The 27,183-nt window shown below is 45.0% G+C and overlaps 1 protein-coding gene across 10 annotated transcripts in view; it reads left to right on the top strand.

Annotated features, from left to right (window-relative positions):
* Positions 1–622: 622 nt before the first annotated feature.
* Positions 623–27,183, top strand: part of ENOX1 (ecto-NOX disulfide-thiol exchanger 1) — a 609,533-nt gene continuing 582,972 nt past the window's right edge. For 7 of the 10 annotated variants that reach the window (XM_049701218.1, XM_033436738.2, XM_049701211.1 and 4 more), the window contains exon 1: positions 626–1,147. The gene's annotated coding sequence lies outside the window, so the exon portion shown is untranslated. Of the gene's footprint in view, positions 1,148–27,183 lie in introns of all 10 variants that reach the window. The other 3 variants (XM_049701217.1, XM_049701216.1, XM_049701215.1) reach the window with 2 other exon arrangements.

Here is a 27,183-nt window from a genome sequence, read left to right as displayed (position 1 = left end):
AGCGGCGCCAGGCTGGCCGGTTCTTGGAGAAGCCGGACTTCAAAGAAGTCGGATGCCTGCACAGTTAGCTGAATCCGAACAAAGAGGAAGCCGGCACTTTTACCTGGGAAGTGGATAACTTCGAGGAAAAGTGGCCTCCGAGGAGGAAAAAAGGCAACATTCCGCCCGGAGTGGAAGCCCTCACAACCCTCGACTGTGCCTGCTGACCGCACCCTTGACCGACCTCACCCTCGCTCCCCCGCCCGGCTTCCTCTACCCAGTCTAGGCGGCAGGCCGCGCTCCGCCGGGTTCCACCGCCCACTCCACGCCCGCAGCTCTTGCACGCGCCGGCTCCAGCCGGTAATCGGCCACGTGCGCCGGGTTCCCCGCTCGGCCCCTCAGCGGGCCGAGCGCCTCCAAGGCTGCGGTGGCCACGGTGGGGGCTCGATCCCCGTCCCCACGCGCCCAGCCGAGAAGTCCGGACAGCGGCGGTGGCGGGAGCGAGCGGCCCGGCCCCTCCCTAGAGGGAGCAGCGCGACAGTGGGCTGCGGGCGCCGCCTCTGCTGCATCGGTGGCTGCGCGTTCCGCTCGGCCCAGCCCAGCTCGGATTTGGAGCCCGCGCGCGCCGCGCTGCCTTCCCCTCCTCCTCTGCCACCGCCCCGCGGGCAGCTCCCCCGGGCCACACGCACGTTCGATCCTCTTTTCCCTGGTTTACGGATTTCCGAGGGCGAAGAATTTCGCCTCGGTCCCTGCGAGTGTCTCTCGGCCTCTCTCCCTCTCCCCTCGCGACTCCCCCTTCCCGTGGGCGCGCGCGCACACGCTCGCTCACACACACACACACACACACACACACTCACACTCGCCGGCGCGCGTGCGCACGGCCGCGCGCCCTGAGCCGCGGAGTCTCCAGCGCCTCTCAGCAGATCCCACTCTCTCCGGCGCCGCTACTCACACAGGCTTCCAGCCGCCACTGGGCGTCCTCTGTCTGCGGTAGCGCGGCCGAGGCGGCGGTGGGAAAGGTAGCTGCAGCCCGGCGCGGTCTCAGAGCTCCGTGCCCTGGACCGAGTCCGGGGAGAAGCGGAGAAGGAGGACGCCGAGGCGAGGAGGAGCCGCGCCGCGCCCGAGTCCGCGCGGCTGGCTGCCTTCGCTACCGGTACCGCAGCCCCAGGTAAGCTGCTCCGGGGCCCGCAGCATCCCCGGGGCGTCCGGGCTCGGAGCGAGGGTTCCGCGGTCCCGCCGCCGCCGCTGCCGCCGCCGCGGCCCCAGGACAGAGGCTCGGAGGGGAGTGGGCTCGGGGGGAGGGGAATGGAGCTAGAGGTGAGGCCGGTAGGGAGGGGGGCAGGGGAGCGTGGAGGCTTCACCGCAGCCCCCTGCGCCCTTCCCCTCCCTACCTCAGCTCCACCTCAGTTCCAGCCGGGTGACTTTTACGAGCCTGGGGGCGCCTGGCGCCCCAGACAGCTATTCTCAGCTCTCCCCCGCGCCACCAGCTAGTGTTGGCTGCGGGCTCCGCGCCCGCCGCGCGCCTACCACCTCCCGTGCACCTTGGACAGCGCACCCCGCTGCCCGCCGCCCCCTGAACCGCACCCGGGTCCGCGTCCTGCTCGCGCAGCCCTCCCACTGCTCTCTTCTTTCCCGGTTGTCACCCTCCCGCCCTGCATCCCTTCTCCCAGCCGTGGCGGACTCCTCTGGGTGCGGGCCGGAAACTTTCCTCCCCGCCTTGTCTGAACTAGGTACTATTGTTGTTATTTGTGACTGTCCCCTTACTCGGGGAACTCAGACACAGTGGACTGGTTTTCCTCGGCGGGAAGCCCGGTCCAGCCCGAGGCAAGAGAGGCATTGGGCAGCAGGACTCGGCGGCTGCCAGGGTGCAGAGCCTACGCCTCGGTAGCCGGACGCCTGCCGCCTCCCCTCTTCTCTGGACTCCACACGTGCGCGCCTCCCACGGACGCCGCCCCTCCCCGACCACCCCACGTCCTCCCCCTGCACTGCCACGGCCACCCCATAGGTTGGACACACCTGGGGCTTGTGGGTCCTGATTGGCTGAAGGCGTAACCCCGCCTCCTTTCCGGGGGGGTGGTTTGGAGTGTTGTGGTTGTCATCCCGCGGCGCGCACATGGGGGAAGTTGGGGTCGACAGGTGGGGAAGCGGGGCTCGGTTGGATCCTCTCGTCCCATTGTGTATAACTACGCTCTCACCCGCCTTCCTCCAAATGCGCTCCTGCTTTTCTCCTTTTCTGTTTTTTTCTCAGCATTTTGCTGCTGTGACATTAAAAGAAAAAACTGGCTTGTAACCTTATTTTTATTAATATTGTATTTGCTCGGTGGTGGCGATTTTTAAAGCAGATCTAGAAGGATGAGGGAAACAAGTGCTTATGGGGAGGTTCGTGGCAAACTGGGCTGCAGATTTGAGTCCGGTAGTTTGGAGAAAGTAATGGGTGCCTAATGGTTATGAAGAGGGTGGAGAAAGTGAGAAGGAAATTGTTTTTTGGTGAGGGCCAGACACAGGTGAGCAACCTTGAGAAGCTGAGGGAGAAGGAAGTGGGTCATGTGTGGGGTGAGACGTGAAGGAGAAACCCGGATGGGCGCTCCCGGGAGCGTTTTGCTGAAGATGGCTCTGTCCGGAAAAGTAATTTTGACTAGTATTCAGTTCATTATTTAACACACTTTGTTTCTGTCTTGCTAACGTTGCCCTTTTGATATATTTTATAGTAATAATGTCAATCCACGTAATGGGTTTTGCTTATTCCAGTTTCTTGCGACATATCGATTTGCAAGTGGTAATGAATTTCAAAAAGTGAATTTCAGAGGTTCCTTTAGAGGGATGCACTAAATAGTTAAAGTGCTTTGGGGTATTGTGAAGGGAGACGGATGAGCATTGCATAAAATCCAAAGACTGTTCTGGCATTATTTAGGGTCTTTGCAGAAATATATGTGTGTGTGTGCGTAAGTGACACTGATTTCTCTTCATTTCAAAGCATGATTGCCTCTAGCACTTTCCAGCTTTAATTCCTTCAGGCTGTTTTGATGTTGTGTCTGTACGTCTAAGAATACTGTAATTCTTATCTTTAGAAGCCTTGTCAGTGGAAAACAAACAGCAACTGATGCAAGCTAATGTTGACAACTTTATAGTGAGTACACTGTGCATTATTTTATTTGTAAGCTAGTGAAATATGCAAGAGCAACATGGCCTGACTGTTATTCCCTAGGGACCAATATCAAAACAAAGTGGGGAATCACATGAGGCTATTCCAGGGAGCACAGTTCAATTATTTAAAAAGTGAATATATGTTAAGATTCTTGGGTGTAAAGAAAAGCAGACTATTCCCACTTGAATTATTATCTTTGTACGCAGTGGTAGCAGATGATTTGAAGTAAAACGACATATTAAATATGTTTGATGATTCCAAAGTAGATAGTAAAGGCTTTCCATGTATTATTTTTATATAAGTAGAATTACTTTTCTGACTGAAGAACTTTGTATTCAAAGGACAAAATTTGATACATCTGGCAAATTGGTAATTATTGCTATTGTTGAGAAAATAATTCTTACTGTGTTTTCATATCTCCAGGTCATGCTTTGATTTGCCCTCAGGGATTTAGATTCTAGTTTTTGGCCTATCAAATTGAGATGGGTTGGAGGTAGGTAGAACAAAAATATATATAGTCACACACACACACACGCAAAACGTATGTATGTATATCAGCACACAGCTATATATTTATACACATAATTTGGGGGTACATTCAGTGTGTTTAGTTATATATATGTTATTGTCATCCTTAGAATTTTTTCTCATTTCTCGTTGTCCAAATGGTGGCCCTGTTTTAAACTGTGGAAAGCATTATCACCAGTAAAATTGGCCCATAGATCATGGAAACAGACAATAGTATTTTGTTGCTTGGCAACCACCTACTGTGAATGAAAAACAAAGCAGTGACAGCTGCTTCCACGTCCTGACACTCATAACTGTAGCTCAAGCATCGCAACCCTCCAAATGATGATCTACTAACTTTCATTTGAGGAAGGTGAAGTGGTTTCCTTTTGGGGATGTTTTTAAAATGTACATTTAAAATTTTTATTATAATAATTATATTGGTATTGTGGGATGAAATGAAGCATCTAATTTCAGTTGCCCCCCTAAGCCTATAGTATAAACTGAAAAATGCAAGCCTGGGAGGATTGTTTAGACCCTTCTCATTCTTCCCTTCATAGTCATTAAGCACCGTAAGCACATTTTCTGCTGCCGTTAGATACTCTTAGGATTTTACAAAAACTTGAGTTCTCTGTGATACCTAAATAGGTGACTGGATTTTACTGCCGGGAGGGAGTTAGAGACTGATGCTTTGGCCTAACCCTTTAGTTTTAAGGGACACTGAGGCACAGTTAGGTGTTGTGATTTGAGCCTGGTTACAGAGTCATCTCCAGGATGTCTTGCCTTGGGTCACACTTGAAAAATTTTCTCCTGTTTCCTCCCTCAAATTATTCTTTCTTTGTTCTTTACACAGAATTTGTAACCAAGATTTTTATCCTAATAAAGATACTTAGAAAATACAGTAATATTTGGGAGTCAAAATTCAGTGTTGACACCAGGCTACATTATGGTTTTAGATGTATTGTGTATTCACCCCTCAGTCACGGAAAGTCCTGTGACTTTCCACCTCTTTCCTCAAACTGGGGAAGCCCAGTCCCTTGCTTTGGTAATTGTTTACATCTTTGGACAACCTTTAATGATCTATTATTCTCTAAATGAATTTTAAATGGGGATGAGATTGAGGACTGTGTTGGTCAGCTTGTATACCTGCAAGAGTTTAACCATTACAGCTAATTAATCACGTCTTGTGGTCTGTCTGTAACGTGATAGACATACTGTTTAGATGTACTGTTGATCTAGTGATCCGGGCTCAAAAAAAAAAAAAAAAAGATACAAACGAACTTATTTACAAAATAGAAACAGACTCACAGAGAACGAATTTATGGTTACCAGGGGTGAAGGGTGGCAGGGTGGATAGATTGGGAGTTTGGGAATGACATGTACACACTGCTATATTTAAAGCAGATAACCAACAAGGACCTACTGTATAGCACAGGGAACGCTGCTCAATATTTTGTAATAACCTAAATAAGAAAAGAATTTGAAAAAGAATAGATACATGTATAGGTATAACTGAATCACTTTGCTGTGATTCACCTGAAAGTAACACAACATCGTTAATCACCTATGCACCAATATAAAATAAAAATTAAAAAAAATAGAGTACATGGGACAGACTGTGTAGCTGCATAATCTTCGTTTCAGTCTTTTATCAAAGCTGTCTTGCCAAAGGTGTTACCTGAAGCCTGCTTGTGGAGGACAACTCATCTATCTGTGAGAGATGGCAATAGTGCAGATTGCCTCTGAACTCTGAAATGATAATGAATGGAGTACTGGATGGCGAACTTGGATCACATGTGCATTATTAAGGCTTTTTTCTAAACTTAGGCAATGTATTGCATGTGTGATACATTTTGAGGTTCCTTATGCTATTTTAAAGCATCTGTATTCTGTTATTTATTATTTATGACAAAGGTAGTCATTGAACTTTAATACACCTTAACTGGAAGAGGAACTTGGATTGGACTGGTTGGAGAAACAGTGTAGTGACAGTATTAAGTACCATTGCAGAGCCATTTTCACCAGAAAAGCATGCACTGTAGCAGATTTGTAGGGGAAATAAATTGATTTACAGCATGTTTAACCTAGTTTTAGAAGTCTGCTGTTAACTTGTTCTAGCTCGAAGGATTTCCAAGCAGAATAATAATTTCGCAGATTTCAAGTGAACGTCACTGAATTTTAAAATCATTTTTCACAGTCTGGTTGTAGTTTGTTCAGGACAAGTGCTTGCTTTGGATCCCCTAGGATTAATCTGAATTTTAAGGTTATTATTATTTTTAAAAATTCAGAACCATTTCTCTTTGCGTGGCATGATGTTAAATATCCTGTACTTCATACATTTAATTTATTCCACTGGAATCTTGAAATTTAATGAACTTCCCTCTCCTCTCTTCATGTTCAAGAGAATATGTATGCGTATGTGTTTGCATTCTTTTCCTTTTCATGGTTTTCATCCTAACGATAGAGCACCAAAGGGCCTGATTTGTATTTTTTTCATACAGTAAAGAGGTTTAAACAAGAGATATTTGCGTTTTCCATTCCCTTATGTCAGCTTCTGCTATTATAACCTGCAAACTCTCACCCACACAAATAGGATGATTGCTAAACAAGCAAACAAATAAATATTTATACAAGCAGCATCCCATTTGCTGCCCTTCAGGCTGGCCAAGAAAGCATATTTTCTCACTCTTAGACACACATATACTTCCACACCCACCCACATACACATTGAGTTTAAGGTCCTGTAGATTCTTTTTTTTTTTTTAAAGAGTAGATGGAAATAGTATTTGATTGGGAGACTTGTATATGATAGATTTAAAGTAAAGCTGATATATTCAGATTCTCAGAAACGTAGCAGCAGAGGAAGAATTAAATTGAATTATTCCCTTTGGAAAAATTTCAAGTTTATGCTGAGAACATAACCCATGACCCTTACAACAGTACCCGCAACAGAGCCTGCCACGTGGTAGACACTTAGTGTGTATTTTGTGGAGTATGCACCTGCCGCCTCCTTTATGTGATGCTGCAAATATTTCAGTCTGTATCTGCATGAATAGCAAAAGTTGGGGAAATGGAGGAGAAATGATTGTACTTTTCTAATTGTTTCTGGCCGTGTATAAAAACATGTCAAAACAACTAACTTAGCCGGTGATATTTTGGAATATACTTCTTGTTGGTGTAGAAAATTATATCAAGGGTATTGATTTTGCACAAATACAGCCATCCTAAGTACAGAAGAGCACTTTAATAGCCCACAGCAGCATAACAAAGGTAACGGCAGCTGGGCCGAAGGAATACTTTATTTAGCTGGAGCTGGAGGGTGAAATCTGTTCCCCCAGTGTAATTATCCAGACTGGAGTGTGGCCAGGGCGCTGTGGTTAACAACCCAGACAGGGAGGAAAGCCGCCGATGAGGTCTTTAGTGACTCCGACTGTCCAGATCTCTGCTTTGGTTTGTAAGAGAGCACCTTGAGTAGCTTGAAAACCACAGAAGCTGTTGTGCATTTAAGGGATAGAGCCCAGAGTTACCATCGAGGTCCCAGGTGCCAAATTTCTGGTGATTGGAAGAAGTCTTAATCCTGAGAGATCAGTGGCATTGAAATAAGACTTTCTTCTTCATCCTGCTCCATCTTTGTGAAGTATGTGAAGGGCGACCGTGTCTCTGGGGACAGCCCTGGCAGAATCACCAGGTAGGGTAAAGCCTGACAGACTTCCAGTTCCCCGTAAAGCATCCTTCACCTTTCCACCACTACCTCCGTTGTTTGTCTCGCTTGTAGGGTTTAATTCACAGTTTTGTAGCAGCAAGTGTCTGTTAAGGTGTATGCTGATCAAAGGTTATAGAGCTTTTCTGGAGGGATTCCTGAGTGTCTTCCATATATTAGGTGCTCAATAGATATTTGTTTCATTTTACTACTATTTTGAGAGATAGGGAAGATAGTTATGTCCACAGAACCTATGTAAGTAATACCATACTAGTTCCTTTTAGGATGATTTCTTTAACAAACATTTATGGAGCATTTACTATATGACTGGCATAGTATCTGGCTTTGGAGACCATAGAGATTATTAAGGCACAGTTCCTGCTTGTAGCAGAGAATATGCTGCCTGCAGGGAAGACTTGCAGGAAGTACACAAATTCAGTGTGGTTTACAAGTGACTGTGCTGCGGGGAGGGAAGGGGGAGGAGGTTTGGAGAACAGGGCAGGGGGCGGACCATGGAAGAACTAGTAAGACCCATCAAAGATTTGGAATTTTATGATATGGGTCAGTGTTTCACAATCTTCCCGTTCTTGCCACAGTACTGATTCCTGGGTCCCAGCCCCCGCCCCCCGAATCAGACTCTTCAGGGACACGCCAAGTCGAGTAGACACATTCGTATGCCCGGATGCTCACTGCTCCCACGCACATCTGCAGAATTCTTCTGCAAGCACCTATTGTTCTCCACCTGAGGGCTTTCTCTGTCACATGTGGGGCAGCTGTAGGGCAGCAAAGTTAGATGGCCCCAGGAGTGGACCTCATCCAATGATTGAAGAGAGCTGGGTGGCAGTACCCTAGCATCTTGGCCCATCGGGTGCAGAGACTGATGTGTGTCCTACGCTGTGTCCCAGGATCCCCTAGTGAGACTGATGATGTTGCCCACGGTGGCTGTCTGCTAGATAATCTGGGCTTTCTTGGCTGCCTTCCTTTCCCGTACTAGTCCTTCCTAGGATCCCCTCCCAGATGAATAGCTTGCATTGAAATTCTTTCATGGACTTCCCTGGTGGTCCAGTAGTTAAGACTCCGCGCTTCCACTGCAGGGGACCCGGGTTCCATCCCTGGTTAAGGAAGTTCTGCATGCCACGCAGTATGGCCAAAAGAAAAAAAAAAAAAGGAAAAAAGTAAATAAATTCTGTCTCAAGGTCTGTTTCTGGAGAAACCCAACGTAAGATACTGAAGAATCTGCTTCATTTATTTTTAAAATAATGCCCCCACTGGTTTTCTTCATTAGGCAAATTTGGGCACTCCGGCCTCAGGTGATAGAGAGCTACTGAAGAATTAAGGTGAGGGCATCGTTACTCTTGATCTGCAGCTGAGAACGACCTTGCCGGCAGGTGTGTGGGGAATGGATTGATAGAGGAAGAGTTGGGGGCATGGAGACCAGCTAGGAGGTGGCGGTGCCTAGACAAACCGAGAAGATTGTGACTGGGAGGCTGGAGATGGGGAAAGGATGCAAGAATGATTTGGGTGGGAAGCTGGCTGGAAAGTCAGCAGGACCAAGAGGCCTGAGATGTGTGCTCACTTAGCTCATCCCAAGACGGAGACATCAGTCCTCCACCCGCGGCTCGGCCTGCTGTCCCTCCAGCTCGATACGCCCTAAAGGGCTGAGACGCCTCTGCCTTGCCTGTAATCGTGGTCAGGCTCTCTAGAGTTAAGTAGTACAGTTCTGGGCATAGATAAAAGAAGACAGAAAGATAAACTGAAGCATATAAATAATTTACCACCAGATCATTAAAGGAAGAAAGTTATATTTTACTGGCGGGATTCGTGGAGTGGTAGAGGAGAGTTGGAGAGACGTCTGTAGCGCACGTCCATTTTGCGATGAATAGTGATTTTTTCCCGTCATACTCTTGGCTAGGAAGGGATTTTCATCCAGCATCAGTTTCTGGAAGACCTAGCAGGCACTTCTATCTATTGTTTTCCCCGCTTCTCCCGTAGCCTGTATTTTAGCTGAGTGAATGAGTGGTAGCTGGGAGTGGGCTGGCTCTTTCCTCTTGGTCTGTCAAAGTGCCAGGCTTTTTTCTGCAGTTTCTCCTGCCGGTTCTTAGGCCACCAGCTCGCAAAGATCAAAGGGTGTGGAGGGTGGGAGAAGGGAAGCATGCATCCAGGAAGAGAGCGGTTTTGAAATGAATTCTTAATCATGAAATGAGCAGGTTAAGGCTTGTTCGCTGATCTGAAATAAGATCAGGCAGTCTCCTAATTGTCCCGTGCATGAAGACTAAGGTCCTGGCTCCGTCTGCAGTCAGAAAGGCAAAGCCTGAATAATCAAACAGGAGCAACCTAGCACCGTCATATTTCTGCAAAAGTAGCACTGAGCCAATGACAAAGAGAAGACGGAATTCTGAGAAGTTGTAGAGGGGGCCAACACAGAGTTTACTGGGCCTTGCTTCACCGGGAGATCAGAGTCCTGACGGTAGAAACACTGCGCTTGTGAGTGTACAGACCGGAGACAGTATGGGTGAAACACGGTGGCAAGGAAGAGGCCTTATTAATTTAGAAGAGTAGGCACATATTTATGGTAGTTTTTAATTAAACTTTTTATTTGGAGATCATTACAGATTCATGTGCAGTTGTCAGAAATAACATGGTCAGAGCCTGTGTACCCTCTACCCATTTCCCCCCTGTGGTAATGTCTTGCAAACCTATAGGGCAGCATCGCAACCAGGACATGGATCGCTGCGGTCCACCAGTCTTGGTCAGGTTTCCCCAGTTTCACCTGTACTCATTTGTGGGTGTGTGGGCCCAGGCGTGCATGCGTATATTTTCTCCTATTAAATACTTATATTTTAAAATTTTTTCAAGGAACCTTTTCCCCCTAGGATTTTGGGGGAAAAAATGCACTTTTTAAGACTAGTCTTGGATTAATTGTAACTGAAGAAAGGGTATGAACTATAGAATAAACCCCCCAACCCTTGCAGCTCGGGGACTGTGCAGAGTAGATCAGGGTCACCTGCATGCAGCAGGAAGGTCAATAGGCCAGTCCGGCAGGTATGGCTTCCACTTAATTTATTCCTGTGAGACCATTATATGGCAGTAAACAAACCTTTTAAAAGTGTATCTGTTGGGAAAGAGGCTTGCTTATTACAGCTCGCTGTGACTCCTGGTCCTTGCCCCAGGCTTCCTGGCCTTCCCCCCACTTCCCCTCCGTGCGCCGGAGGCTCACCCCTGCAGGCTGTTCACCCAGGTTTCCGAGTCAGCTGGCTTGCTGAGTTCAGCCCGTGGAAGGCACGTGGGAGACAGCAGGGAGAAGGGCAAAGCCAGGGAGGGTATATTTTTCTTTCCTCCAGCTTCGCGCGGCGTTCCCGGGCGGAGGGAATCCCTCCCCGGTAGCACCGCTCATGCTTGACAGACCTCCTCTGGTTCTAGCTGCTCACAAGTGACCTTGGCCCGTGGACTCCAGCAGCAGCCCCTCCTTCCGTTGTCTGTTGTCAGCCTAGGCAAGGCGGCAGCTACCTGCCCTTGCTGATCTCTGGATTATCTCACTGTCACGTGTAGGCTCTCTGCTCCCCCATCACCTGAGTAACCAATTCTCTCTCGTAAATTTCCTCCGTGAAAAATACTTGAAGAGATTCCTATTTTCCTAGTTAGACAGTCCCCAGGTCCCGAAAGCGTGGGCATGGTGTCACTCTGATGACGTTTTCCTCTTTCTGACATTTTGGCTTCTTCCGCTGCGAAAGTCTGGCCAGCTCCAATCGTGGCAGAAAGTACCTGCATTTAGAACGTCACTCCTCCCACCAGGAGCCTCCTTTACTGACTATTCATCCCCTCCTAGTCTCTGGTTTTCCAAGCACTGATTTCCCTTTGTCAAATTTATTCGGCATTTTGGCAACCTCTCCTAGTGTCCTTGTTAGTCTGTCCTTGAGCTCCTCTTTTTACTAACCATCTCTACCTGAGTTTCTGCCAGTGGTTCTTACTGACCTTACCTCCGTGTGTAATATCCTTATGCCCGTATTAACATGTTGGTCTCATGACTCACTCCCGAACGTCCTCTGGTTTACAGGTTATACCTCTGCTCCCTAAGGATTTGGTTGTGCCAGCACTTCACTTTCCTGCACAAGTGTGCTTTCTAAATGTGTTATCAGGCTTCTCCACCTCATCTCCTATAGAAGTGTACGTGGTTCTCTAACAAAACCATTGGTAAGAACGTTAATAAGGATGCTTTGGGAAGAAGGGACTAGGACTCCAGGAGCACCTTCGAGGCTAAAGCCGATTTAGGAGCAGAGGAAGCCGAGCTGGTGGCCAGCTGGCGTGGTGGCCTCGCGCACTACCTTAAGGACTCTGTTCAGGCTCCTCCCCCTGTCGGAGAGCAGTCTTGTTGGTTGCTCCCATATTGGTCGCATAGTTGGCTGCATTGGGCAGCTTTGTCCCTTCTCCGGGGGGTCCCCAGCCAAGCACAGAGAGCTGGGAGTTGCAGCAAGGAGAAGGCTTTCGAGCTCTCTCCGACTAAGATGCCAAGAGGTTGCACAGACAACCCAGTTGTAGGTGCCCCATCCTCAGATGTCAGGAGCAGTACCTTCAGGCATTGCAGCACACATGGGTTTACTCTAAATTCACCACCAGGTTTAAGGACTGGGGCTTGGGAAAGCCCAAAGCTTCGGCGAAAGAAGAGTTTAAGTGTAAAATTATACTTATATACTATATACTATATAAAAGAATTTAAGTAGAAGAATAGCCTATGGCATGGGTGGTAAATGTGCTCAGGTCTTGACGTTCTCCTGCCCTTGCAGGGGGAACAGGGCTGGAGAATGTTCTATGGGCTGGTGCACCGGATTTTGCACAGATGGATGTCCTTGGAGCTGGGCCACTCGCTGGCCTCTCCTCTGCCCGGTGATCCCAAGTGTTGAGACCTGGGTGGGAGGACTGTGGATTAGGTGGCTCTGGGTGAGCTGACAATGGAAAAGAAATAAGCTTATTTTAAATGGGCATAAGCTTTGAAGGCAAGTAATTAAGACACACTTCAGCCTCTTGGACAAATCAGGGTTCTAGTTAATACAAATGCAAGATTGGAAAGAATAAATCACTCACACACCTATAATCACTGAAGAACAGTTTGTTTAGTAACAAAATACCAATTATGCCTGCTCTTATGTGAGTTTCTCCTCTATTTCCCTTTAAAAAAAAATCCCTCAGAACAGACTGAGTTGAAGGTCCTTTCTTCCTGGGTTGGACTCTATGCACTTTCCTTCAAGAAAGTGGTGCCCATGTGAGGGCAGCCTGCGGTTTCTCCTGACCTCCATCTGAAGCCTGGTCTTTTACCCAGTTCAGTTGCATCTTTCTGCAAAGGTACAGCCTCTGTTTCTTTCCTTATTACTCAGCGATGTGCAGTGGCACAAGGAGAGAGTTTTTAAAAGGCATTTCCTTGAGCATCAGGGACTTGATTCTGTCCAGAAACACGAAGCAGGGGCTGTAGCAGGCAGAGAGGTTGCTTTCTGTGCCTGGTGGGTGTTCTCCATCCTGTGTTGAGTTGGCCCTAAGTAGTTTCTGATTTTTCTCATCTAGTTATTGATGTCGACATATATATTTTAAATCTCCCGTCATATTGTGACCTAGCTCGATACTCATTTTGTAGTAGAGATTTAATGTTTTTGGAGCAAAGCATGCTACATAATCTTTGTGCCAAATGAGTAGGTATTTATGGTTTTCAGGTTCCCACTAGGTTCTGGAAATGCAGTAGCGAACAAAAATCCCTGGTCCTGTCCTCCTGGGAGTCCATAGTTTACTGGAAAAAGTATCAAGTAAAACAAAAATCATTATGTAATTGGAGCTCATGATAAGTTCTTGGAAGAGTCCAGATTTCTCTGAAAGGATACCATGAGGTGGTCGGGGAAGGCCTATATGGGAGAGTAATTTATAAGTTAAGACCGGAAGGTTGACTGGGGTTATCCCACGGCAAGGTGGTGGGGAGGGTCCCATGTATGAGGCCCAGATGTGAGAAAGAGTCACTGGAAGATAGCCAGTGGGGCTGGAGTGCAGAGAGTGAGGGTGACAGTGGCTGGAATAAGGCTCTGAGATGTAGGTTAGGGCCTGATGATGCCAGACCTACCAGGCCAGGCTGAGGACTTTGAATTTTAGCCTAAGTGCAGTGGGGCGCCATTGAAAAGTTTTTGTTTTTTCTTTTTCTTTAAATTGGGTTGAAACTTATACAACGTAAGATGAACCATTTTAAAGTGAACAATTCAGTGGCATTTAGTATATTCACAGTGTTGTGCAGTTGCCACCTGTGTCTATTCTAAAACATTTTCATCACCAGGAATGGAAATCCCTACCCACTAAGCAGTTATTGAAGGATTTCGGGGGGAGTCACGTGGTGTGATTTGTAGTGTGGAAGATCTTTCTGGCGAGTTTCTGGAGAAGGAATCGGAGAGGGCAAGAGCGGAAGCAAGACAACCAACTTGGAAACTGGGGTCAACTCCAGGGAGAGGTGGTGGTAATGACCTCCTGGACAAGGGGCAAGAGTAGTGACCATAGATGTGGAGAAGGATGGAATGATCCAAGGAGAGTCATCTAATCGGGTTTGATGATCTGTTAAGGGATTTGGTCACCTTGTAATAACCTACGTCACTCTTCCCCAAAGGGTGATCCATACCCTGTTTAGATCTATGTAGGATGCTTGTTAAAAGTACAGCTTCTTAAGCCCACCTCAAGATACTGATGCAGAAGGACTGAAGAGGGTCCCTAAGGGGTTTCTTACTGGAACTGAGGTGTGAGAACCACTCCGTGTTCTCTTTCTCATTCTGATGCCCTTTCAGGTTGAAGGCGGCCAACAGTCCATCCAAGTGGGATGAAGTAGAACGAGACACAGAATAGACAAATGGATAACCTAGGGCATGCTTGTGATTTTGAGTGGGAGGGATGCTTTCCAGAGATGTATCTTTAACTTGATCCCAAAGGCAGATGTGTAATATAGACAATTTTATGGGTGGTGTTTATCTTTGATTCTTTCCTTTCGTGGAGTATTGGGACTCTCCCAGAATTAAATGGTGACTGACTGTGAGCCATGGCATCACATGAAATACAGTGTAGGTACAGTATAGTAATTTATTGTAAAAGAAACACGTGCAGGAAATTAACTTCTGAAACAAACCATCCTAGTATTTTTGGAGTCACCTTATATCTACAAGATTCCTGCTACTTCAAAGAGATGTTTACTTCACTTAACTGATTTTAGAGCCAGAGTTTCTGAGACTTTATTGTCAGAAAATCCTACAAGCTGTAGTAAAAATCACCAATAAACAGATCAAGGTTTTTGTCTTTGACTTCTGTTTCCCATTTGCCTTTGGTACGTTTTTCTAGCCCAGTTCTTCCTCTCAGAGATGTCACTTCGAGCCAAGTCTAAGCCGCTCGGATGTTTCTATCCTAGTGGTGGTTTGGACCTTTCAGATAATCCTCGTCCTCCCAACAATTTATGTAATATGTTTGGTTAAATTATACCTTTAGAACTGAAAAAGCTACACAGAGCATCCAGTTTTCTAGTTGGCTTGAAGTGATTTAAAGTGACTGTAATCGTCCTCCACTGCTGAGGAGTGGGGTTAGGTTTTGGGGTGGGAGGTCTTCCCCACGAGCAAAGGGTATGGATGTCCAGCAGCAGCGAAGGGCTGAACCCTCTGCATGTCAGCATGGTAGCACCCCACACCAGCCGCCCCTGGGTACTTTCTGTGCTCACTGTCACGTGTGTTACCCTCTCTCCACCTCCCGCCCTCCCGCCCCTGCCGCTTTCCCTTTTCGGAAAATGAAGTGCTCAGCTTCTTTAAGAAGATGCTTCCTTTTGATTAATATCATTTCCACTCTTCTAGAAAGACACTTAGGCACCTCTGGCTGTGTTTCTTTTTCAGCATGTACAAATTCAGATCTTAAAGCAGTTTCATTGCTTTGTCATGGAATTTTATAATGAAAAAATGTTTTGAGTGCCTGGGTAGCATCTTCAATTTTTTTTCCCCCCCCTCGGAACCCTTCAGTTTGGAGAGGGATATGAGGCAAAGCCGTCCACTTATTTCACACTGGAGGGAAACAGAAGTCAGTAAATAGCCAGCTTTGTTTAAAGCTTGACTTTTCTGCGGCCCCTCCCCCCAAAATGCATGTTGTTGTACAAGAGCAAACACTATACAAGAATGCAAAAAGGAAAGGAAAATTCTTCGGAAATAATACAGTTAACCATTGCTGACATTTTAGTAAAATTCTTCCAGGAATATCTCTCTGTCTCTGTCTGTCTTTCTCTGTCTCTGTGTGTGTGTGTGTGTGTGTGTGTGTGTATACATATAAATATATATATATATGTATACACACACACACATATATATTACATATACACACGTACGTACACACACAAGATACAGATAAAATTCTAAATAAATGGAATTTTGCTGTACATGCTATTCTGTAATCTGCTATGTTGTTCTAATGACATGTTCTGGGCATCTTTCCATGTCAACAAATATATCTCATCTTTTTTTTTTTTTGCGGTACGCGGGCCTCCCACTGCTGTGGCCTCTCCCGTTGCGGAGCACAGGCTCCGGACGCGCAGGCTCAGCGGCCATGGCTCACGGGCCCAGCCGCTCCGCGGCGTGTGGGATCTTCCCGGACCGGGGCACGAACCCATGTCCCCTGCATTGGCAGGCGGACTCTCAACCACTGCGCCACCAGGGAAGCCCTATATGTCATCTTTTTAATGACTGAATAGTTGTATTAGATGCTTTTCATTGTAAGTAATGCAAATCCCAGGGCAAACTAGCTTAGATAATAGGAACATACTGAAAAATCCAGTAGGTAGGGTCTTCAGGCATGATTTAGTTGGGATTTAGGATTTCTTTCTTTATAATTTTCTCTTTCCTGCTCTTTTTCATGCTCCTCATGGTGGCAAAATAGCTGTGGTTCTAGGGGCCCATTCACTGTCCAGAGAAAGAGAGCTTCCCTTAATCATCAAACAGACAAATCATTAAAAAAAAAAAATCCTGGCTTCCTTCTACTTGGACCATTTTAGGTTAAATGACCAGGGCAGGGACTTCCCTGGTGGTCCAGTGGTTAAGACTTCGCACTCCCAGTGCAAGGGGCCCGGGTTCGATCCCTGGTCAGGGAACTAGATTCCACATGCATGCGGCAGCTAAAGATTCCCCCATGTTGCAGCCAAATAAATTAATTAATTAGTTAAAAAAACATGACCAGGGCAATGTTCTGATTGCTTCAGATTTGGGTAGAAGTTCGTGCTAACCCTTCTGGACTTCATGTATAGGAAACTCAGAGAACTGGTAGAAAAGAAGGGAAACAGCTTGTTGAGGAGGCTGTCAGATTTTATTCTAGGCTTACTGATAGACATTTGTCTCCAGTTTTTCAATCTAGAAATCATTACAGCTCAAAGCATGCTTGTAGGTACATCATTTTACACTTGTGCAATAATCTCATTTGGGTAGATTCTTATTAGAAGAATTGCCGGTTCAAAGGGTATGCCCATTTTACAGTTAATAGCCATAAGCTATCTAAGCTATAAGACCACCCTTTTGCCAATTATACATTGAAATCCTTCAACTGCCTGTTGGGAGTTTTTAATTTTTTACTTTTTAGCTTTTGAATCTTTAAGTGGAGACTTCAGACTTACAGCAGAATTTCAGATGTCACAATTTCTCTGAGCAAGACAAATTTGACGTGACAGAGTTTAAGGTTAATCAGAGCTTCTGTGGTGTAAAATGTTTCACCAGGAAGGCAAAGAGAAAAGGATGGAGAGGAATGCATTCTACCAGCTGCAAGTCTAGTGCTTGATGGGCGATGGCTCAGGGATGGGCTCTTTGGCTGCCATTGGCACGTGCTCTGCATTCACCCCGTCACTGTCTATCTCACATCTCAGTGTGATACGAAGACAGGCCAGACATGATTGGAAATGCTGGCAGAGGATGGTCATTCAGACATTTACCCTGCACTTTCACCTGTAGTACATCTGAACTTCTTGCAGTTGAATTTAGTAGGAAAAAGCTAACTTGGAAATCAGTGGTCTCTCGGATGGTAGGACCTTGTGTACCTTGGTCATCCTTTGGAGGAAGTGAGTGGGGAAGCTCATGGGAAGACACACTTTCAGGGACCCAATGGCAGTGAGATGCTATTTGCTGGGATAGCATTTGTTAGTGTGCGTGAGAATGGTGTGTGAGTGGAAACCTAGCAGGAGAATTACAGTTAGCATCTTTTGAGTATTTTCAGGCAGTTTCAGATGCCATCCTGTTTGATCCTCATGGCAACCTTTTCTTATGCCAATAATAAGAGGAAACCAAGGCTCAAAAAGATTGAGTAACTGGTCCACTGTCATAGCTGGTAAGTGGAAGAGGCAGGAATTTTGAACCCTGTCCTCCACCACATTGTGTTCTGTGATGCTCCTTGTCTCCCCAGTAGAAATGATCAGTAGCGACATGCTTTGTTTTTTCTGATGATGCAAAAGAAGGAATATAATGTCTAGTATTAAGATATGGCATCGAAGAGATTCACCTGAGAATTGTAAATGATAAAAGGGACCGAAAGTGCGAATGGCCCAAATGAGGTGTGTGACCCAGAAAGCAAAGAAGTTGCGTCAACAGTGACAAAGAGGACAGGCTTCCCTGTAGGAAGTGACTGCAGGGTGGGAGTTTCATGAGCATGAGACATGTAGAAAGGGGCCAGATGGAAAAAAGTAGGTAAGATAAAACGTATGAAATACGTGAGCATGTTCCAAAGCTATGCATAGGCTAAAGGAATAGAAATTATTATTGTTAAATTAGATATGTTTGTCACAGAAACATACTTCCATGACAGCATTTTATCGCCGAGTAGAGAAGTGGCGGAGTTTTGGAGATGTGTGAACTTGGCTGCTATGTTGTTGATTTGGGTTCAGAACACTAGAAGGATATGGCTCGATGCAGTCAAATAATATCCTCATCAAGAAGAAGAAGAAAAAGGGAAACTTACAAATGAAGCACAACGGTATCAGGGTGCAAATACATTTATACGGGAAAAGAGAACGTTAGGGTATATAGCATGCTTCGTGGAGAAAAGTAATGGCTTAAACTCACAGGAATGGAATTACCTAAGACAGGGTCAGTTCTTCTGACATTTAGAATAAGGAAGAGTTGTTTGGATCGTGGGTCAGAAGGAGGGCTCCAGCTCTCTGAGTCTCTGTCTGATGCCCCCCAACTCACTGCCGAATACCGCGTGGAGTCGGGGAGCACCACCAGGTCGAGTGGCCCCAGCGAGTCTCCTCTTGCGAATGGGAACCAGCGAGTTGCTGTCCTCAGGCTCCCGTCTGCTGCCGAGCACAGCCCGTGCCTGTGATGTCTGCCAGTGGACAAGGTGATTCAGAGCCACGGGGGAGCGTGTAAGGCTTTGGCGAGTGCCCAGATATACGTGGTAGGCCCCACTCATCGTTAGTGCTTTGGTGGGAGCTGAGCGCGTCCTCTCCCACTGATGCTCTAATGAAGCCATTATAGAATATCTGCTAGAGTAGCTCCTTTGTCATCTTTCCTGGGAATCAACTCCATTGCCCAGTTGCACTGATCATTAAAAGCTTCCTGAAGCGTGTAGCCCAAACTCTTCTCTCCTTGGCTGCAGGCAGTTGTGGCTGCCCTATTTGGCAGTCGCCGTGAGTAGCTGTGAGCCCTAGTGATGTTATTGGCCGAGTTGTTAAACAGAAGCTGAAGAAAGTTTGGCTCCCTTCATCCTTCAGGGCAGAGCTCCTGGTCCCAGGGTGAAAAACAACAGAAACAGCCACTGAAAGTGTCATTGAGTGGCACACCATGAATGGCCTTCAGTGCCCAACGGGGGGATCCATGCCTGAAGAAGATGCTGTTGCAGACTTTCAGTTGCTCCAAATCTGTGCTCCTGTCTCTTTAGTCTCCAAATCTTAGCGTGAAATATTTAGTACCCTAGGAAAGCTAAATTAATGGTGAGTCAAAGTAATTAAGGCAAAGTAAATAATCTCCAAGGTTCTCATTCCCCGTGAAACTAATTTCATATCTTATCCTTCATGTGTTAAAAATAGTTCTCTGCTAATTCAAGATGCCTGTGCTCTGTGTTGGTGAAGTGCACTTCAGTTCTATTGAAAGGATGCAGATTAGAGAGTTATTTTCAATTGGGCAATTTTTTTTTAAGAGAGACATTTATTTTGGCACCAGGAGAGCATGAATCTCTTTGGGTGAGCAGAGCAGGGGATACAGCTGTGGCTGGGCAGTTGATGGGCCAATTCGCTTATGATCGCTTTCAGCTGGGATAGGCTTTTTCCTCAGAGTGAGGACTTTCCGTTCCCAGCCGTCTAGCCAACGATCAGGTTCGTTTGACTCTTTTGCAGGATTTTGACTAGTCATAGCTTGACCTTGAATATGTCTACACGTTCAGAAACTACATGTGTTTAGTTCTTCTGAGCGAGGGGAACGTTGGGACATGAATGTCATTTTAGAGTCTTTTCTCACCTTGAAATAATCATGACATATAACTAAGGGAACAGTTGTGAGCGTATGGGTTTTGAAGCATCAGTGTACCCAAGCGGATCCTTCTACAGCTGAGCTATAGCAGTGACAATGCCCCATTGTCCCAGGCCCGCAGGGGACATGGTGCTTTGGCTTGAGTGAGGAGAGGACACTGTGCTTCCTCAAGCCAGTGGAACAGCTTTCGGATTTCTTACTGTTACAGCAGCCGGTCTTAATCAAGTGAGAGAATTCCTTCTCTTTTTGTGACAAGAGAGTATTTTGGTTAGGAAGAACAGAGGTATTTGAAGAGAAACATTCAGCATATAGTCCTCAGTTACCTACAGCTGAAGTGTGAGATCGTCATTCTGCTGTTGGTCCCTCCCAAGATCCTTCAGGTCCGTTTGCGGTTTTGCATTTGAGGTGACAGCATGCGGGTGCAATCTGCAGTATTCAGTGGCCGTCACAGAGTGGAATCTAGTCACACATCCGTGCAGAAAACTGTGGTTAATTAATGGAAGGAGAAGCACATGTAAAGAGACTTTAATGATTCTCTGACTTTTAGATATTTAGTTTTAGTGTCAGGAGAACATTTTTTTTGGGGGGCAGTGAAGTGTCCTCTTTTGCTAAAGTTTAAATTTCTCTCCCTGAGAAAAGAATATTGAAGTTGAGTTGAGTGTAGGCATGTGGTAGGTATGGGGAATAATAACTTTTTTTTTTTTTTACTGTATGTAAAGATATACTGTATTTGTACACTGTGGTGTTTGTTTGAATATTACCATCTTTATCATCATTATTACGTACATTTGTACAGCACCTAACAATGTGCAAAGCACCATCTCATCTTTTGACCATCATGACTTCTGAATGGACTGGGTAACGACTATTATCCCTTCTTTAAAGGTGATGAAACTGAAATTTGGTAACGTCAGTTCATTATTCATTCCTTCATTGAGCCATTCTTTATTTCACAAACTTTTACTGCACGTTCTCTAGTGTTCTGACAGTTCTGAATGTACAGAGGTGAGATGATCCCTGCCCCGAGGAGCACGGAGGCTACAGGAGGAAGCGGGCAGACATAGATAACTAATCCTGTGTCGTAGGCATAATGATGCAGATAGTGTTAGAGGCGCCTACAGCGAGGTACCATCCCTTGTGACCAGGGAGTGGGGGGTACCATTCACACAGGTGAGAATTAAGCTGGGCTCCAAAGCGGTTCTCCAGGTAGAGAAGGTCATTCAAAGGGAGACGCAGAGGCACAGCAGAACACAGTTATGTCCAGGGAGAGTAGTGTGAAGTGGCTGGAGCACTGGGGACACATGGCAAGTGCAAGAACGGGGAGATGAGGCTTGGAGTGTCACATAGCTTGTCTATGACAGAGTCCAGAAGGTACAGGGCTTTCTGCTTCCTAGTTTGACATTTCTCCTTTACACTAGGTTCTTTGTTGCCTATTTACGTTTTCTTTTTTTTTTTTTCTAAGTAAATCGTTAGCACCCTCTACACAAGCCATGTTAAAGAAAATGACAAGTGGGGATTTCACTTGACAGGGTTATCTCAGGTAGCTAGAGATGTGGCTTCTTGCATTTTGGTCGGCGTGTTCCTCTGTATGAGCTGAGGTGAAGTGACAGTGGGGGGGGGGCCCGAGGCCCAGGTATGCTCGGTTAAATGTTCTGACAGGTGAAGCAAATGCTACTTCGTCAACCCAACAGGCATGCTTTTTCTGCCTGACCCTGGCCCTAGTTTAGAGGTCTTCCAGGTTATGTATAGTTGGCACTCGGAAATCTAAAAGCTTTTAGTAATTATCCTGAAGGGGATTTTTTAAAGCTGTTTCTCTGGTTGAAATGACGTTTTGTTCACAGAGCTGAGTGAGTGCTGGAAATAATTGAAAATGACTTGAAGAAGGGGAGGGTAAAGTGGAGGTAAGGCATATTAGCTGCTGGCTGAGATTATTGCTTGAAAGCAGGCGGTTTTGTTAGATTCCATACACTGTATGTGGTGTAAAGAACAAACCTTTCCATTTTTTTTTTCCTGAGAACCATGATGCTATCTCAGTAATTGAAAATAATCTTCTAAAGTTGCTCTTTAACTAGATTTACACAATCCCCTTTCAAATCAGCTGTTATCTGCCCTTACATTTCACAGTTAATGTTGCTGTCTGCACAGCCCCTGCTAACAAGAAGATCAAGTGTAACTCTTTTCATGATTTGAAATAAAGTGTTTCTATTGTAATTATCCCGGCTCCTGGTTGTGCCGTTTTAAAAGTGGGCTCATTTCTCAGCTGGGTTTATGAGGATGTTTCCTTGTGGAATATAAGGCCTTCTGTTCCAGCAGTGTTTTCTTTCACAAACATCTCAAGGATTTCTCTAACTCTCTCATTTTCATTTTTTTTTTTAACATTTAAAAACATTTTCATAGATATTTCAGGGTAGGGGCTGGGATTAGGGAGAGGTGGGGCCTGGGCCGTTTTTTCTTCTGCGATGCTGAGTGACACTGGTGAGGCATCACATCCCCTGTTTATGTTTTTGCCAACCTCATTTTGGCAAAATGAGAAAAAAACCCACTAGGCCTGTTAAACTGCAGTAGGCAGGTTTTAAATTGGTGTTTTTCGTGGTGGTGAGAGGGTAAACATTGACATGTCCTGCCAGGGAAGGTTGTGCAAAGCTGTGGAGCCTCCTTTGGAATTCTCCTGGAACAGGATACATTCTCCTATGTTTAAGATAACAGATTCTCTACAGGTCTTCTGCGTCTGTGCCGATGCGCGTAACTCTCTATTTCCAGGCTGCGCTCACATTTTATTTTTAAGTTGCTATGTTATCCCTCTTGCATAATTGATCTACAAAAGCCTTTTGCTTATTCCAGGCTAGCAAAAATTTCAGTGACGCATTTTTTAAAATCAAAATTGCTAATTGCTTACTTCCTCAAGGACGACATCAATCAACGGCCCTGGAAAGACGAAAGGACATTAAGTCCTATGTACGTTGGAGTACTGAATCCATTGGAGACTTGTACTGAGGAGGGTCTCAGTAGTTAGTATTTGTTACTGGTATTTGGGGAGGTGAACTAAGAATAGGGCCGGGGATGGAAGACACTAACCGAAGCAACTAGTTGCTTTTAAGACTTCTTTTAAATATAGTCCACAGGGCTCCACTTCACCATGTCCGTTGCAGTGGTCACACTGATACCTGACTCTTCCAGTTAACAACAGTGGTCCCTGAAACATTTTAAGCCAAATTTCCCTTGGGTGCAAAAGAAGAGGATTGGACAGGATGACCCTCTAAGATTCTCAACTGCTTTGAATTGATGAATTCTATTACATCTGAAGAATATTCTGTGCACCCGTATACCAGTAATAAAGGGTGTAGACTTAGGAGCCATCGTGAAGCTACTGGGCTGCCATTTTAGGTTCTCCACTGTGTTGATCAGCTCCATTAGTAGCAATAATTGAGGATTGACTGAATCATTTAGACTCCCTCCTAATTACATTAACTAAAATATAAATAGTCCATAAATACTTCAGGCTTCATACAACGTGACACTTTTTTTTTTCTTAAAATATCTTCTGACTTTAGGTACAGTAAATATGTGTTGCCTCGTGAATAGTCAGAGAGTAAATACCTTGCCTAATTCCCACAGTTGGCTACCCACAGTGCCTTTTCTTTGGATGGTAGGATTCCAAGTGAGTGTGCTTGTCCCAGATTATTAACTTCCTTCTGGTGAGAATGGATACCACTGGCTTACTCTGGTTGGAGGCAAGAGATCCAGCTTCTACTCTTCTTTCTATACTGTGTTTTGTCCGGTTCAATACTTAACTAGTAGCGCTACCACTTAAAAGGACATACAGGAACAGTTGTAGGGAGTTAAATTCAAATTTTATCCCCTGGTTAACTAAACAACTGAGGAAGTTGATAAGGAAGAAACTCAAACCTGAGAGTTAAAAGGAAGCTAACTTCTCACCCCCAGTTATCTCAGAGAACTGAGACTTGGCTTCCCTGTAGAATAAATAATCTCTCCTGACCTGCACACCTTTTCCTCTTTCTTCTCAAGGGTAGACTGTCGACAGCCCAGGGAGTCAAGGGAAAATTGGAGGGAGGTATGCATGGAAGAAACGGAAGCGGCTGCATCTGCAGCTCACATTTATCTTAGAGCTCCAAACAGAAAGCATGCAGTGGAAGGAGAGACCGAATTGGTAACAAAGTTTAAATTGCCCCAGAGCTGCTTTCATTTATGAGCTTCTCAGAGTAATGGAGATGTTGCCAGAAGAATTCTGCATACTTTTGCCAACAGTGGGCTATCCCTCCAGACGGATCTCAGCAGTCCTGGCCATGTCACGTGCAGCCAGGCACTTTAAACATCATTCTCCTACCTGTACTAGTACGTCCAGCTTTATTTGACATCTGGTGTAGAAGAAGAAGGAGGATGTGCAGTAATTCGATTTGCAGGAGGCGGCAGCATGATCTAAAGAAGGACACAGACGCCTGCTTTTATTTTTATTGTTTTCATCTCGCTTCCTGTTCTCCTGCTGACTACTTGGAATGCTGTTTCCAGCTCCTCTTCTGTAAAAGTTTGTAGTATTTTACTCACTGAGGCTGGGAAGTGACACAGATTTGGCTTAAAGCAGTGAGAACATTGTGAACACTTAAAATATCATATAACAAGAATCCTGGGAGATTCAGCAAGCACAAAGGAGGAGAAAGAATGACGCCACGGGCTCTTCGGTTCATTAGCGAGTTGAGGCGGGTCGCAACAGTGAAATTCATCTGAAAACAATCCGGTCTAGTCCAAAAATAGTGGGCGGGGAGTGGATATTTGTAACTTGCTAACGCAAAGTCCTTTCTGCGAAAATGTGTAGATAGTTTTATATACTGTCAGAGAATGGTGTGACTTTTTTCACTGTATGAAAAGTACTTTGAGAGTTATTGCACTTATCTCAGCAATTTCAAGGTGACAGGTCCATCATGGTGTAGAAAGATGAGAGTATTTTCCTGTAAGTTTGAAGTACTTTCCGTAAGTTTTTGTATGAAATAGGGTGGTTTCTTAAGACTGAAAACATCTATTAAAAGATTTTTACTGATCTCAGTTTTGAGGAACTTGCTTTTTCTTACCTCTGTTTCTCTATATCTGAGAGGACGATCAGGTACCTCGTGGGCAGTTTTGCTCTGGAATGCTTGGGAAGCATTGTTTCCTGAAAACAAAATGAGGAGGGTGGGGCGGGCCGGAAGACCCTCAGGCCTCTTTCTTTTCTTTTTTTTTTTTTTACATCTTTATTGGAGTATAATTGCTTTACAATGGTGTGTTAGTTTCTGCTTTATTACAAAGCCAATCAGTTATACATATACATATGTTCCCATATCTCTTCCCTTTTGTTCTCCCTCCCTCCCACCCTGCCTATCCCACCCCTCCAGGCGGTCACAAAGCACCAAGCTGATCTCCCTGTGCTATGCAGCTGCTTCCCACTAGCTATCTGCCTTACGTTTGGTAGTGTATATATGTCCATGCCTCTCTCTCGCTTTGTCACAGCTTACCCTTCCCCCTCCCCACATCCTCAAGTCCATTCTCTAGTAGGTCTGTGTCTTTATTCCTGTCTTAACCCTAGGTTGTTCATGACATTTTTTTTCTTAAATTCCATATATATGTGTTAGCATACGGTATTTGTCTTTCTCTTTCTGACTTACTTCACTCTGTGTGACAGACTCTAGGTCTATCCACCTCATTACAAATAGCTCAATTTCGTTTCTTTTTATGGTTGAGTAATATTCCATTGTGTATATGTGCCACATCTTCTTTATCCATTCATCCGATGATGGACACTTAGGTTGTTTCCATCTCCAGGCTATTGTAAATAGAGCTGCAATGAACATTTTGGTACATGACTCTTTTTGAATTATGGTTTTCTCAGGGTATATGCCCAGTAGTGGGATTGCTGGGTCATATGGTAGTTCTATTTGTAGTTTTATAAGGAACCTCCATACTGTTCTCCACAGTGGCTGTATCAATTTACATTCCCACCAACAGTGCAAGAGGGTTCCCTTTTCTCCACACCCTCTCCAGCATTTATTGTTTCTAGATTTTTTGTTGATGGCCATTCTGACTGGTGTGAGATGATATCTCATTGTAGTTTTGATTTGCATTTCTCTAATGATTAGTGATGTTGAGCATACTTTCATGTGTTTGTTGGCAGTCTGTATATCTTCTTTGGAGAAATGTCTATTTAGGTCATCTGCCCATCTTTGGATTGGGTTGTTTGTTTTTTTGTTATTGAGCTGCATGAGCTGCTTATAAATTTTGGAGATTAATCCTTTGTCAGTTGCTTCATTTCAAAATATTTTCTCCCATTTTGAGGGTTGTCTTTTGGTCTTGTTTATGGTTTCCTTTGCTGTGCAAAAGCTTTGAAGTTTCATTAGGTGCTATTTGTTTATTTTTGTTTTTATTTCCCTTTTGCTAGGAGGTGGGTCCAAAAGGATCTTGCTGTGATTTATGTCATAGAGTGTTCTGCTTATGTTTTCCTCTAAGAGTTTGATAGTTTCTGGCCTTACATTTAGGTCTTTAATAATCCATTTCCACCTTTTTTTTTTTGTGTATGGTGTTAGGGAGTGATCTAATCTCATAATTTTACATGTACCAGTCCAGTTTTCCCAGCACCACTTACTGAAGAGGCTGTCTTTTCTCCACTGTATATTCCTGCCTCCTTTATCAAAGATAAGGTGACCATATGTGCTTGGGTTTATCTCTGGGCTTTCTATCTTGTTCCATTGATCTATCTGTTTTTGTGCCAGTACCATACTGTCTTGAGTACTGTAGGTTTGTAGTATAGTCTGAAGTCAGGGAGCCTGATTCCTCCAGCTCCGTTTTTCGTTCTCAAGATTGCTTTGGCTATTCGGGGTCTTTGGTGTTTCCATACAAATTGTGAAATTTTTTGTTCTAGTTCTGTGAAAAAGGCCAGTGGTAGTTTGATAGGGATTGCATTGAATCTGTTGACTGCTTTGGGTAGTAGAGTCATTTTCACAATGTTGATTATTCCAGTCCAAGAACATGGTATATCTCTCCATCTATTTGTACCATCTTTAATTTCTTTCATCAGTGTCTTATAATTTTCTGCATACAGGTCTTTTGTCTCCTTAGGTAGGTTTATTCCTAGATATTTTATTCTTCTTGTTGCAGTGGTAAATGGGAGTGTTTTCTTGATTTCACTTTTAGATTTTTTCATCATTAGTGTATAGGAATGCCAGAGATTTCTGTGCATTAATTTTGTATCCTGCTACTTTACCAAATTCATTGATTAGCTCTAGTAGTTTTCTGGTAGCATCTTTAGGATTCTCTATGTATAGTATCATGTCATCTGCAACCAGTGAAAGCTTTACTACTTCTTTTGCAGCTTGGATTCGTTTTAT

This window comes from Orcinus orca, chromosome 18 (assembly GCF_937001465.1).
Source record: "Orcinus orca chromosome 18, mOrcOrc1.1, whole genome shotgun sequence".
NCBI classification, from domain to species: domain Eukaryota; kingdom Metazoa; phylum Chordata; class Mammalia; order Artiodactyla; family Delphinidae; genus Orcinus; species Orcinus orca.
This window is presented reverse-complemented; position numbering and strand designations above follow the sequence as displayed.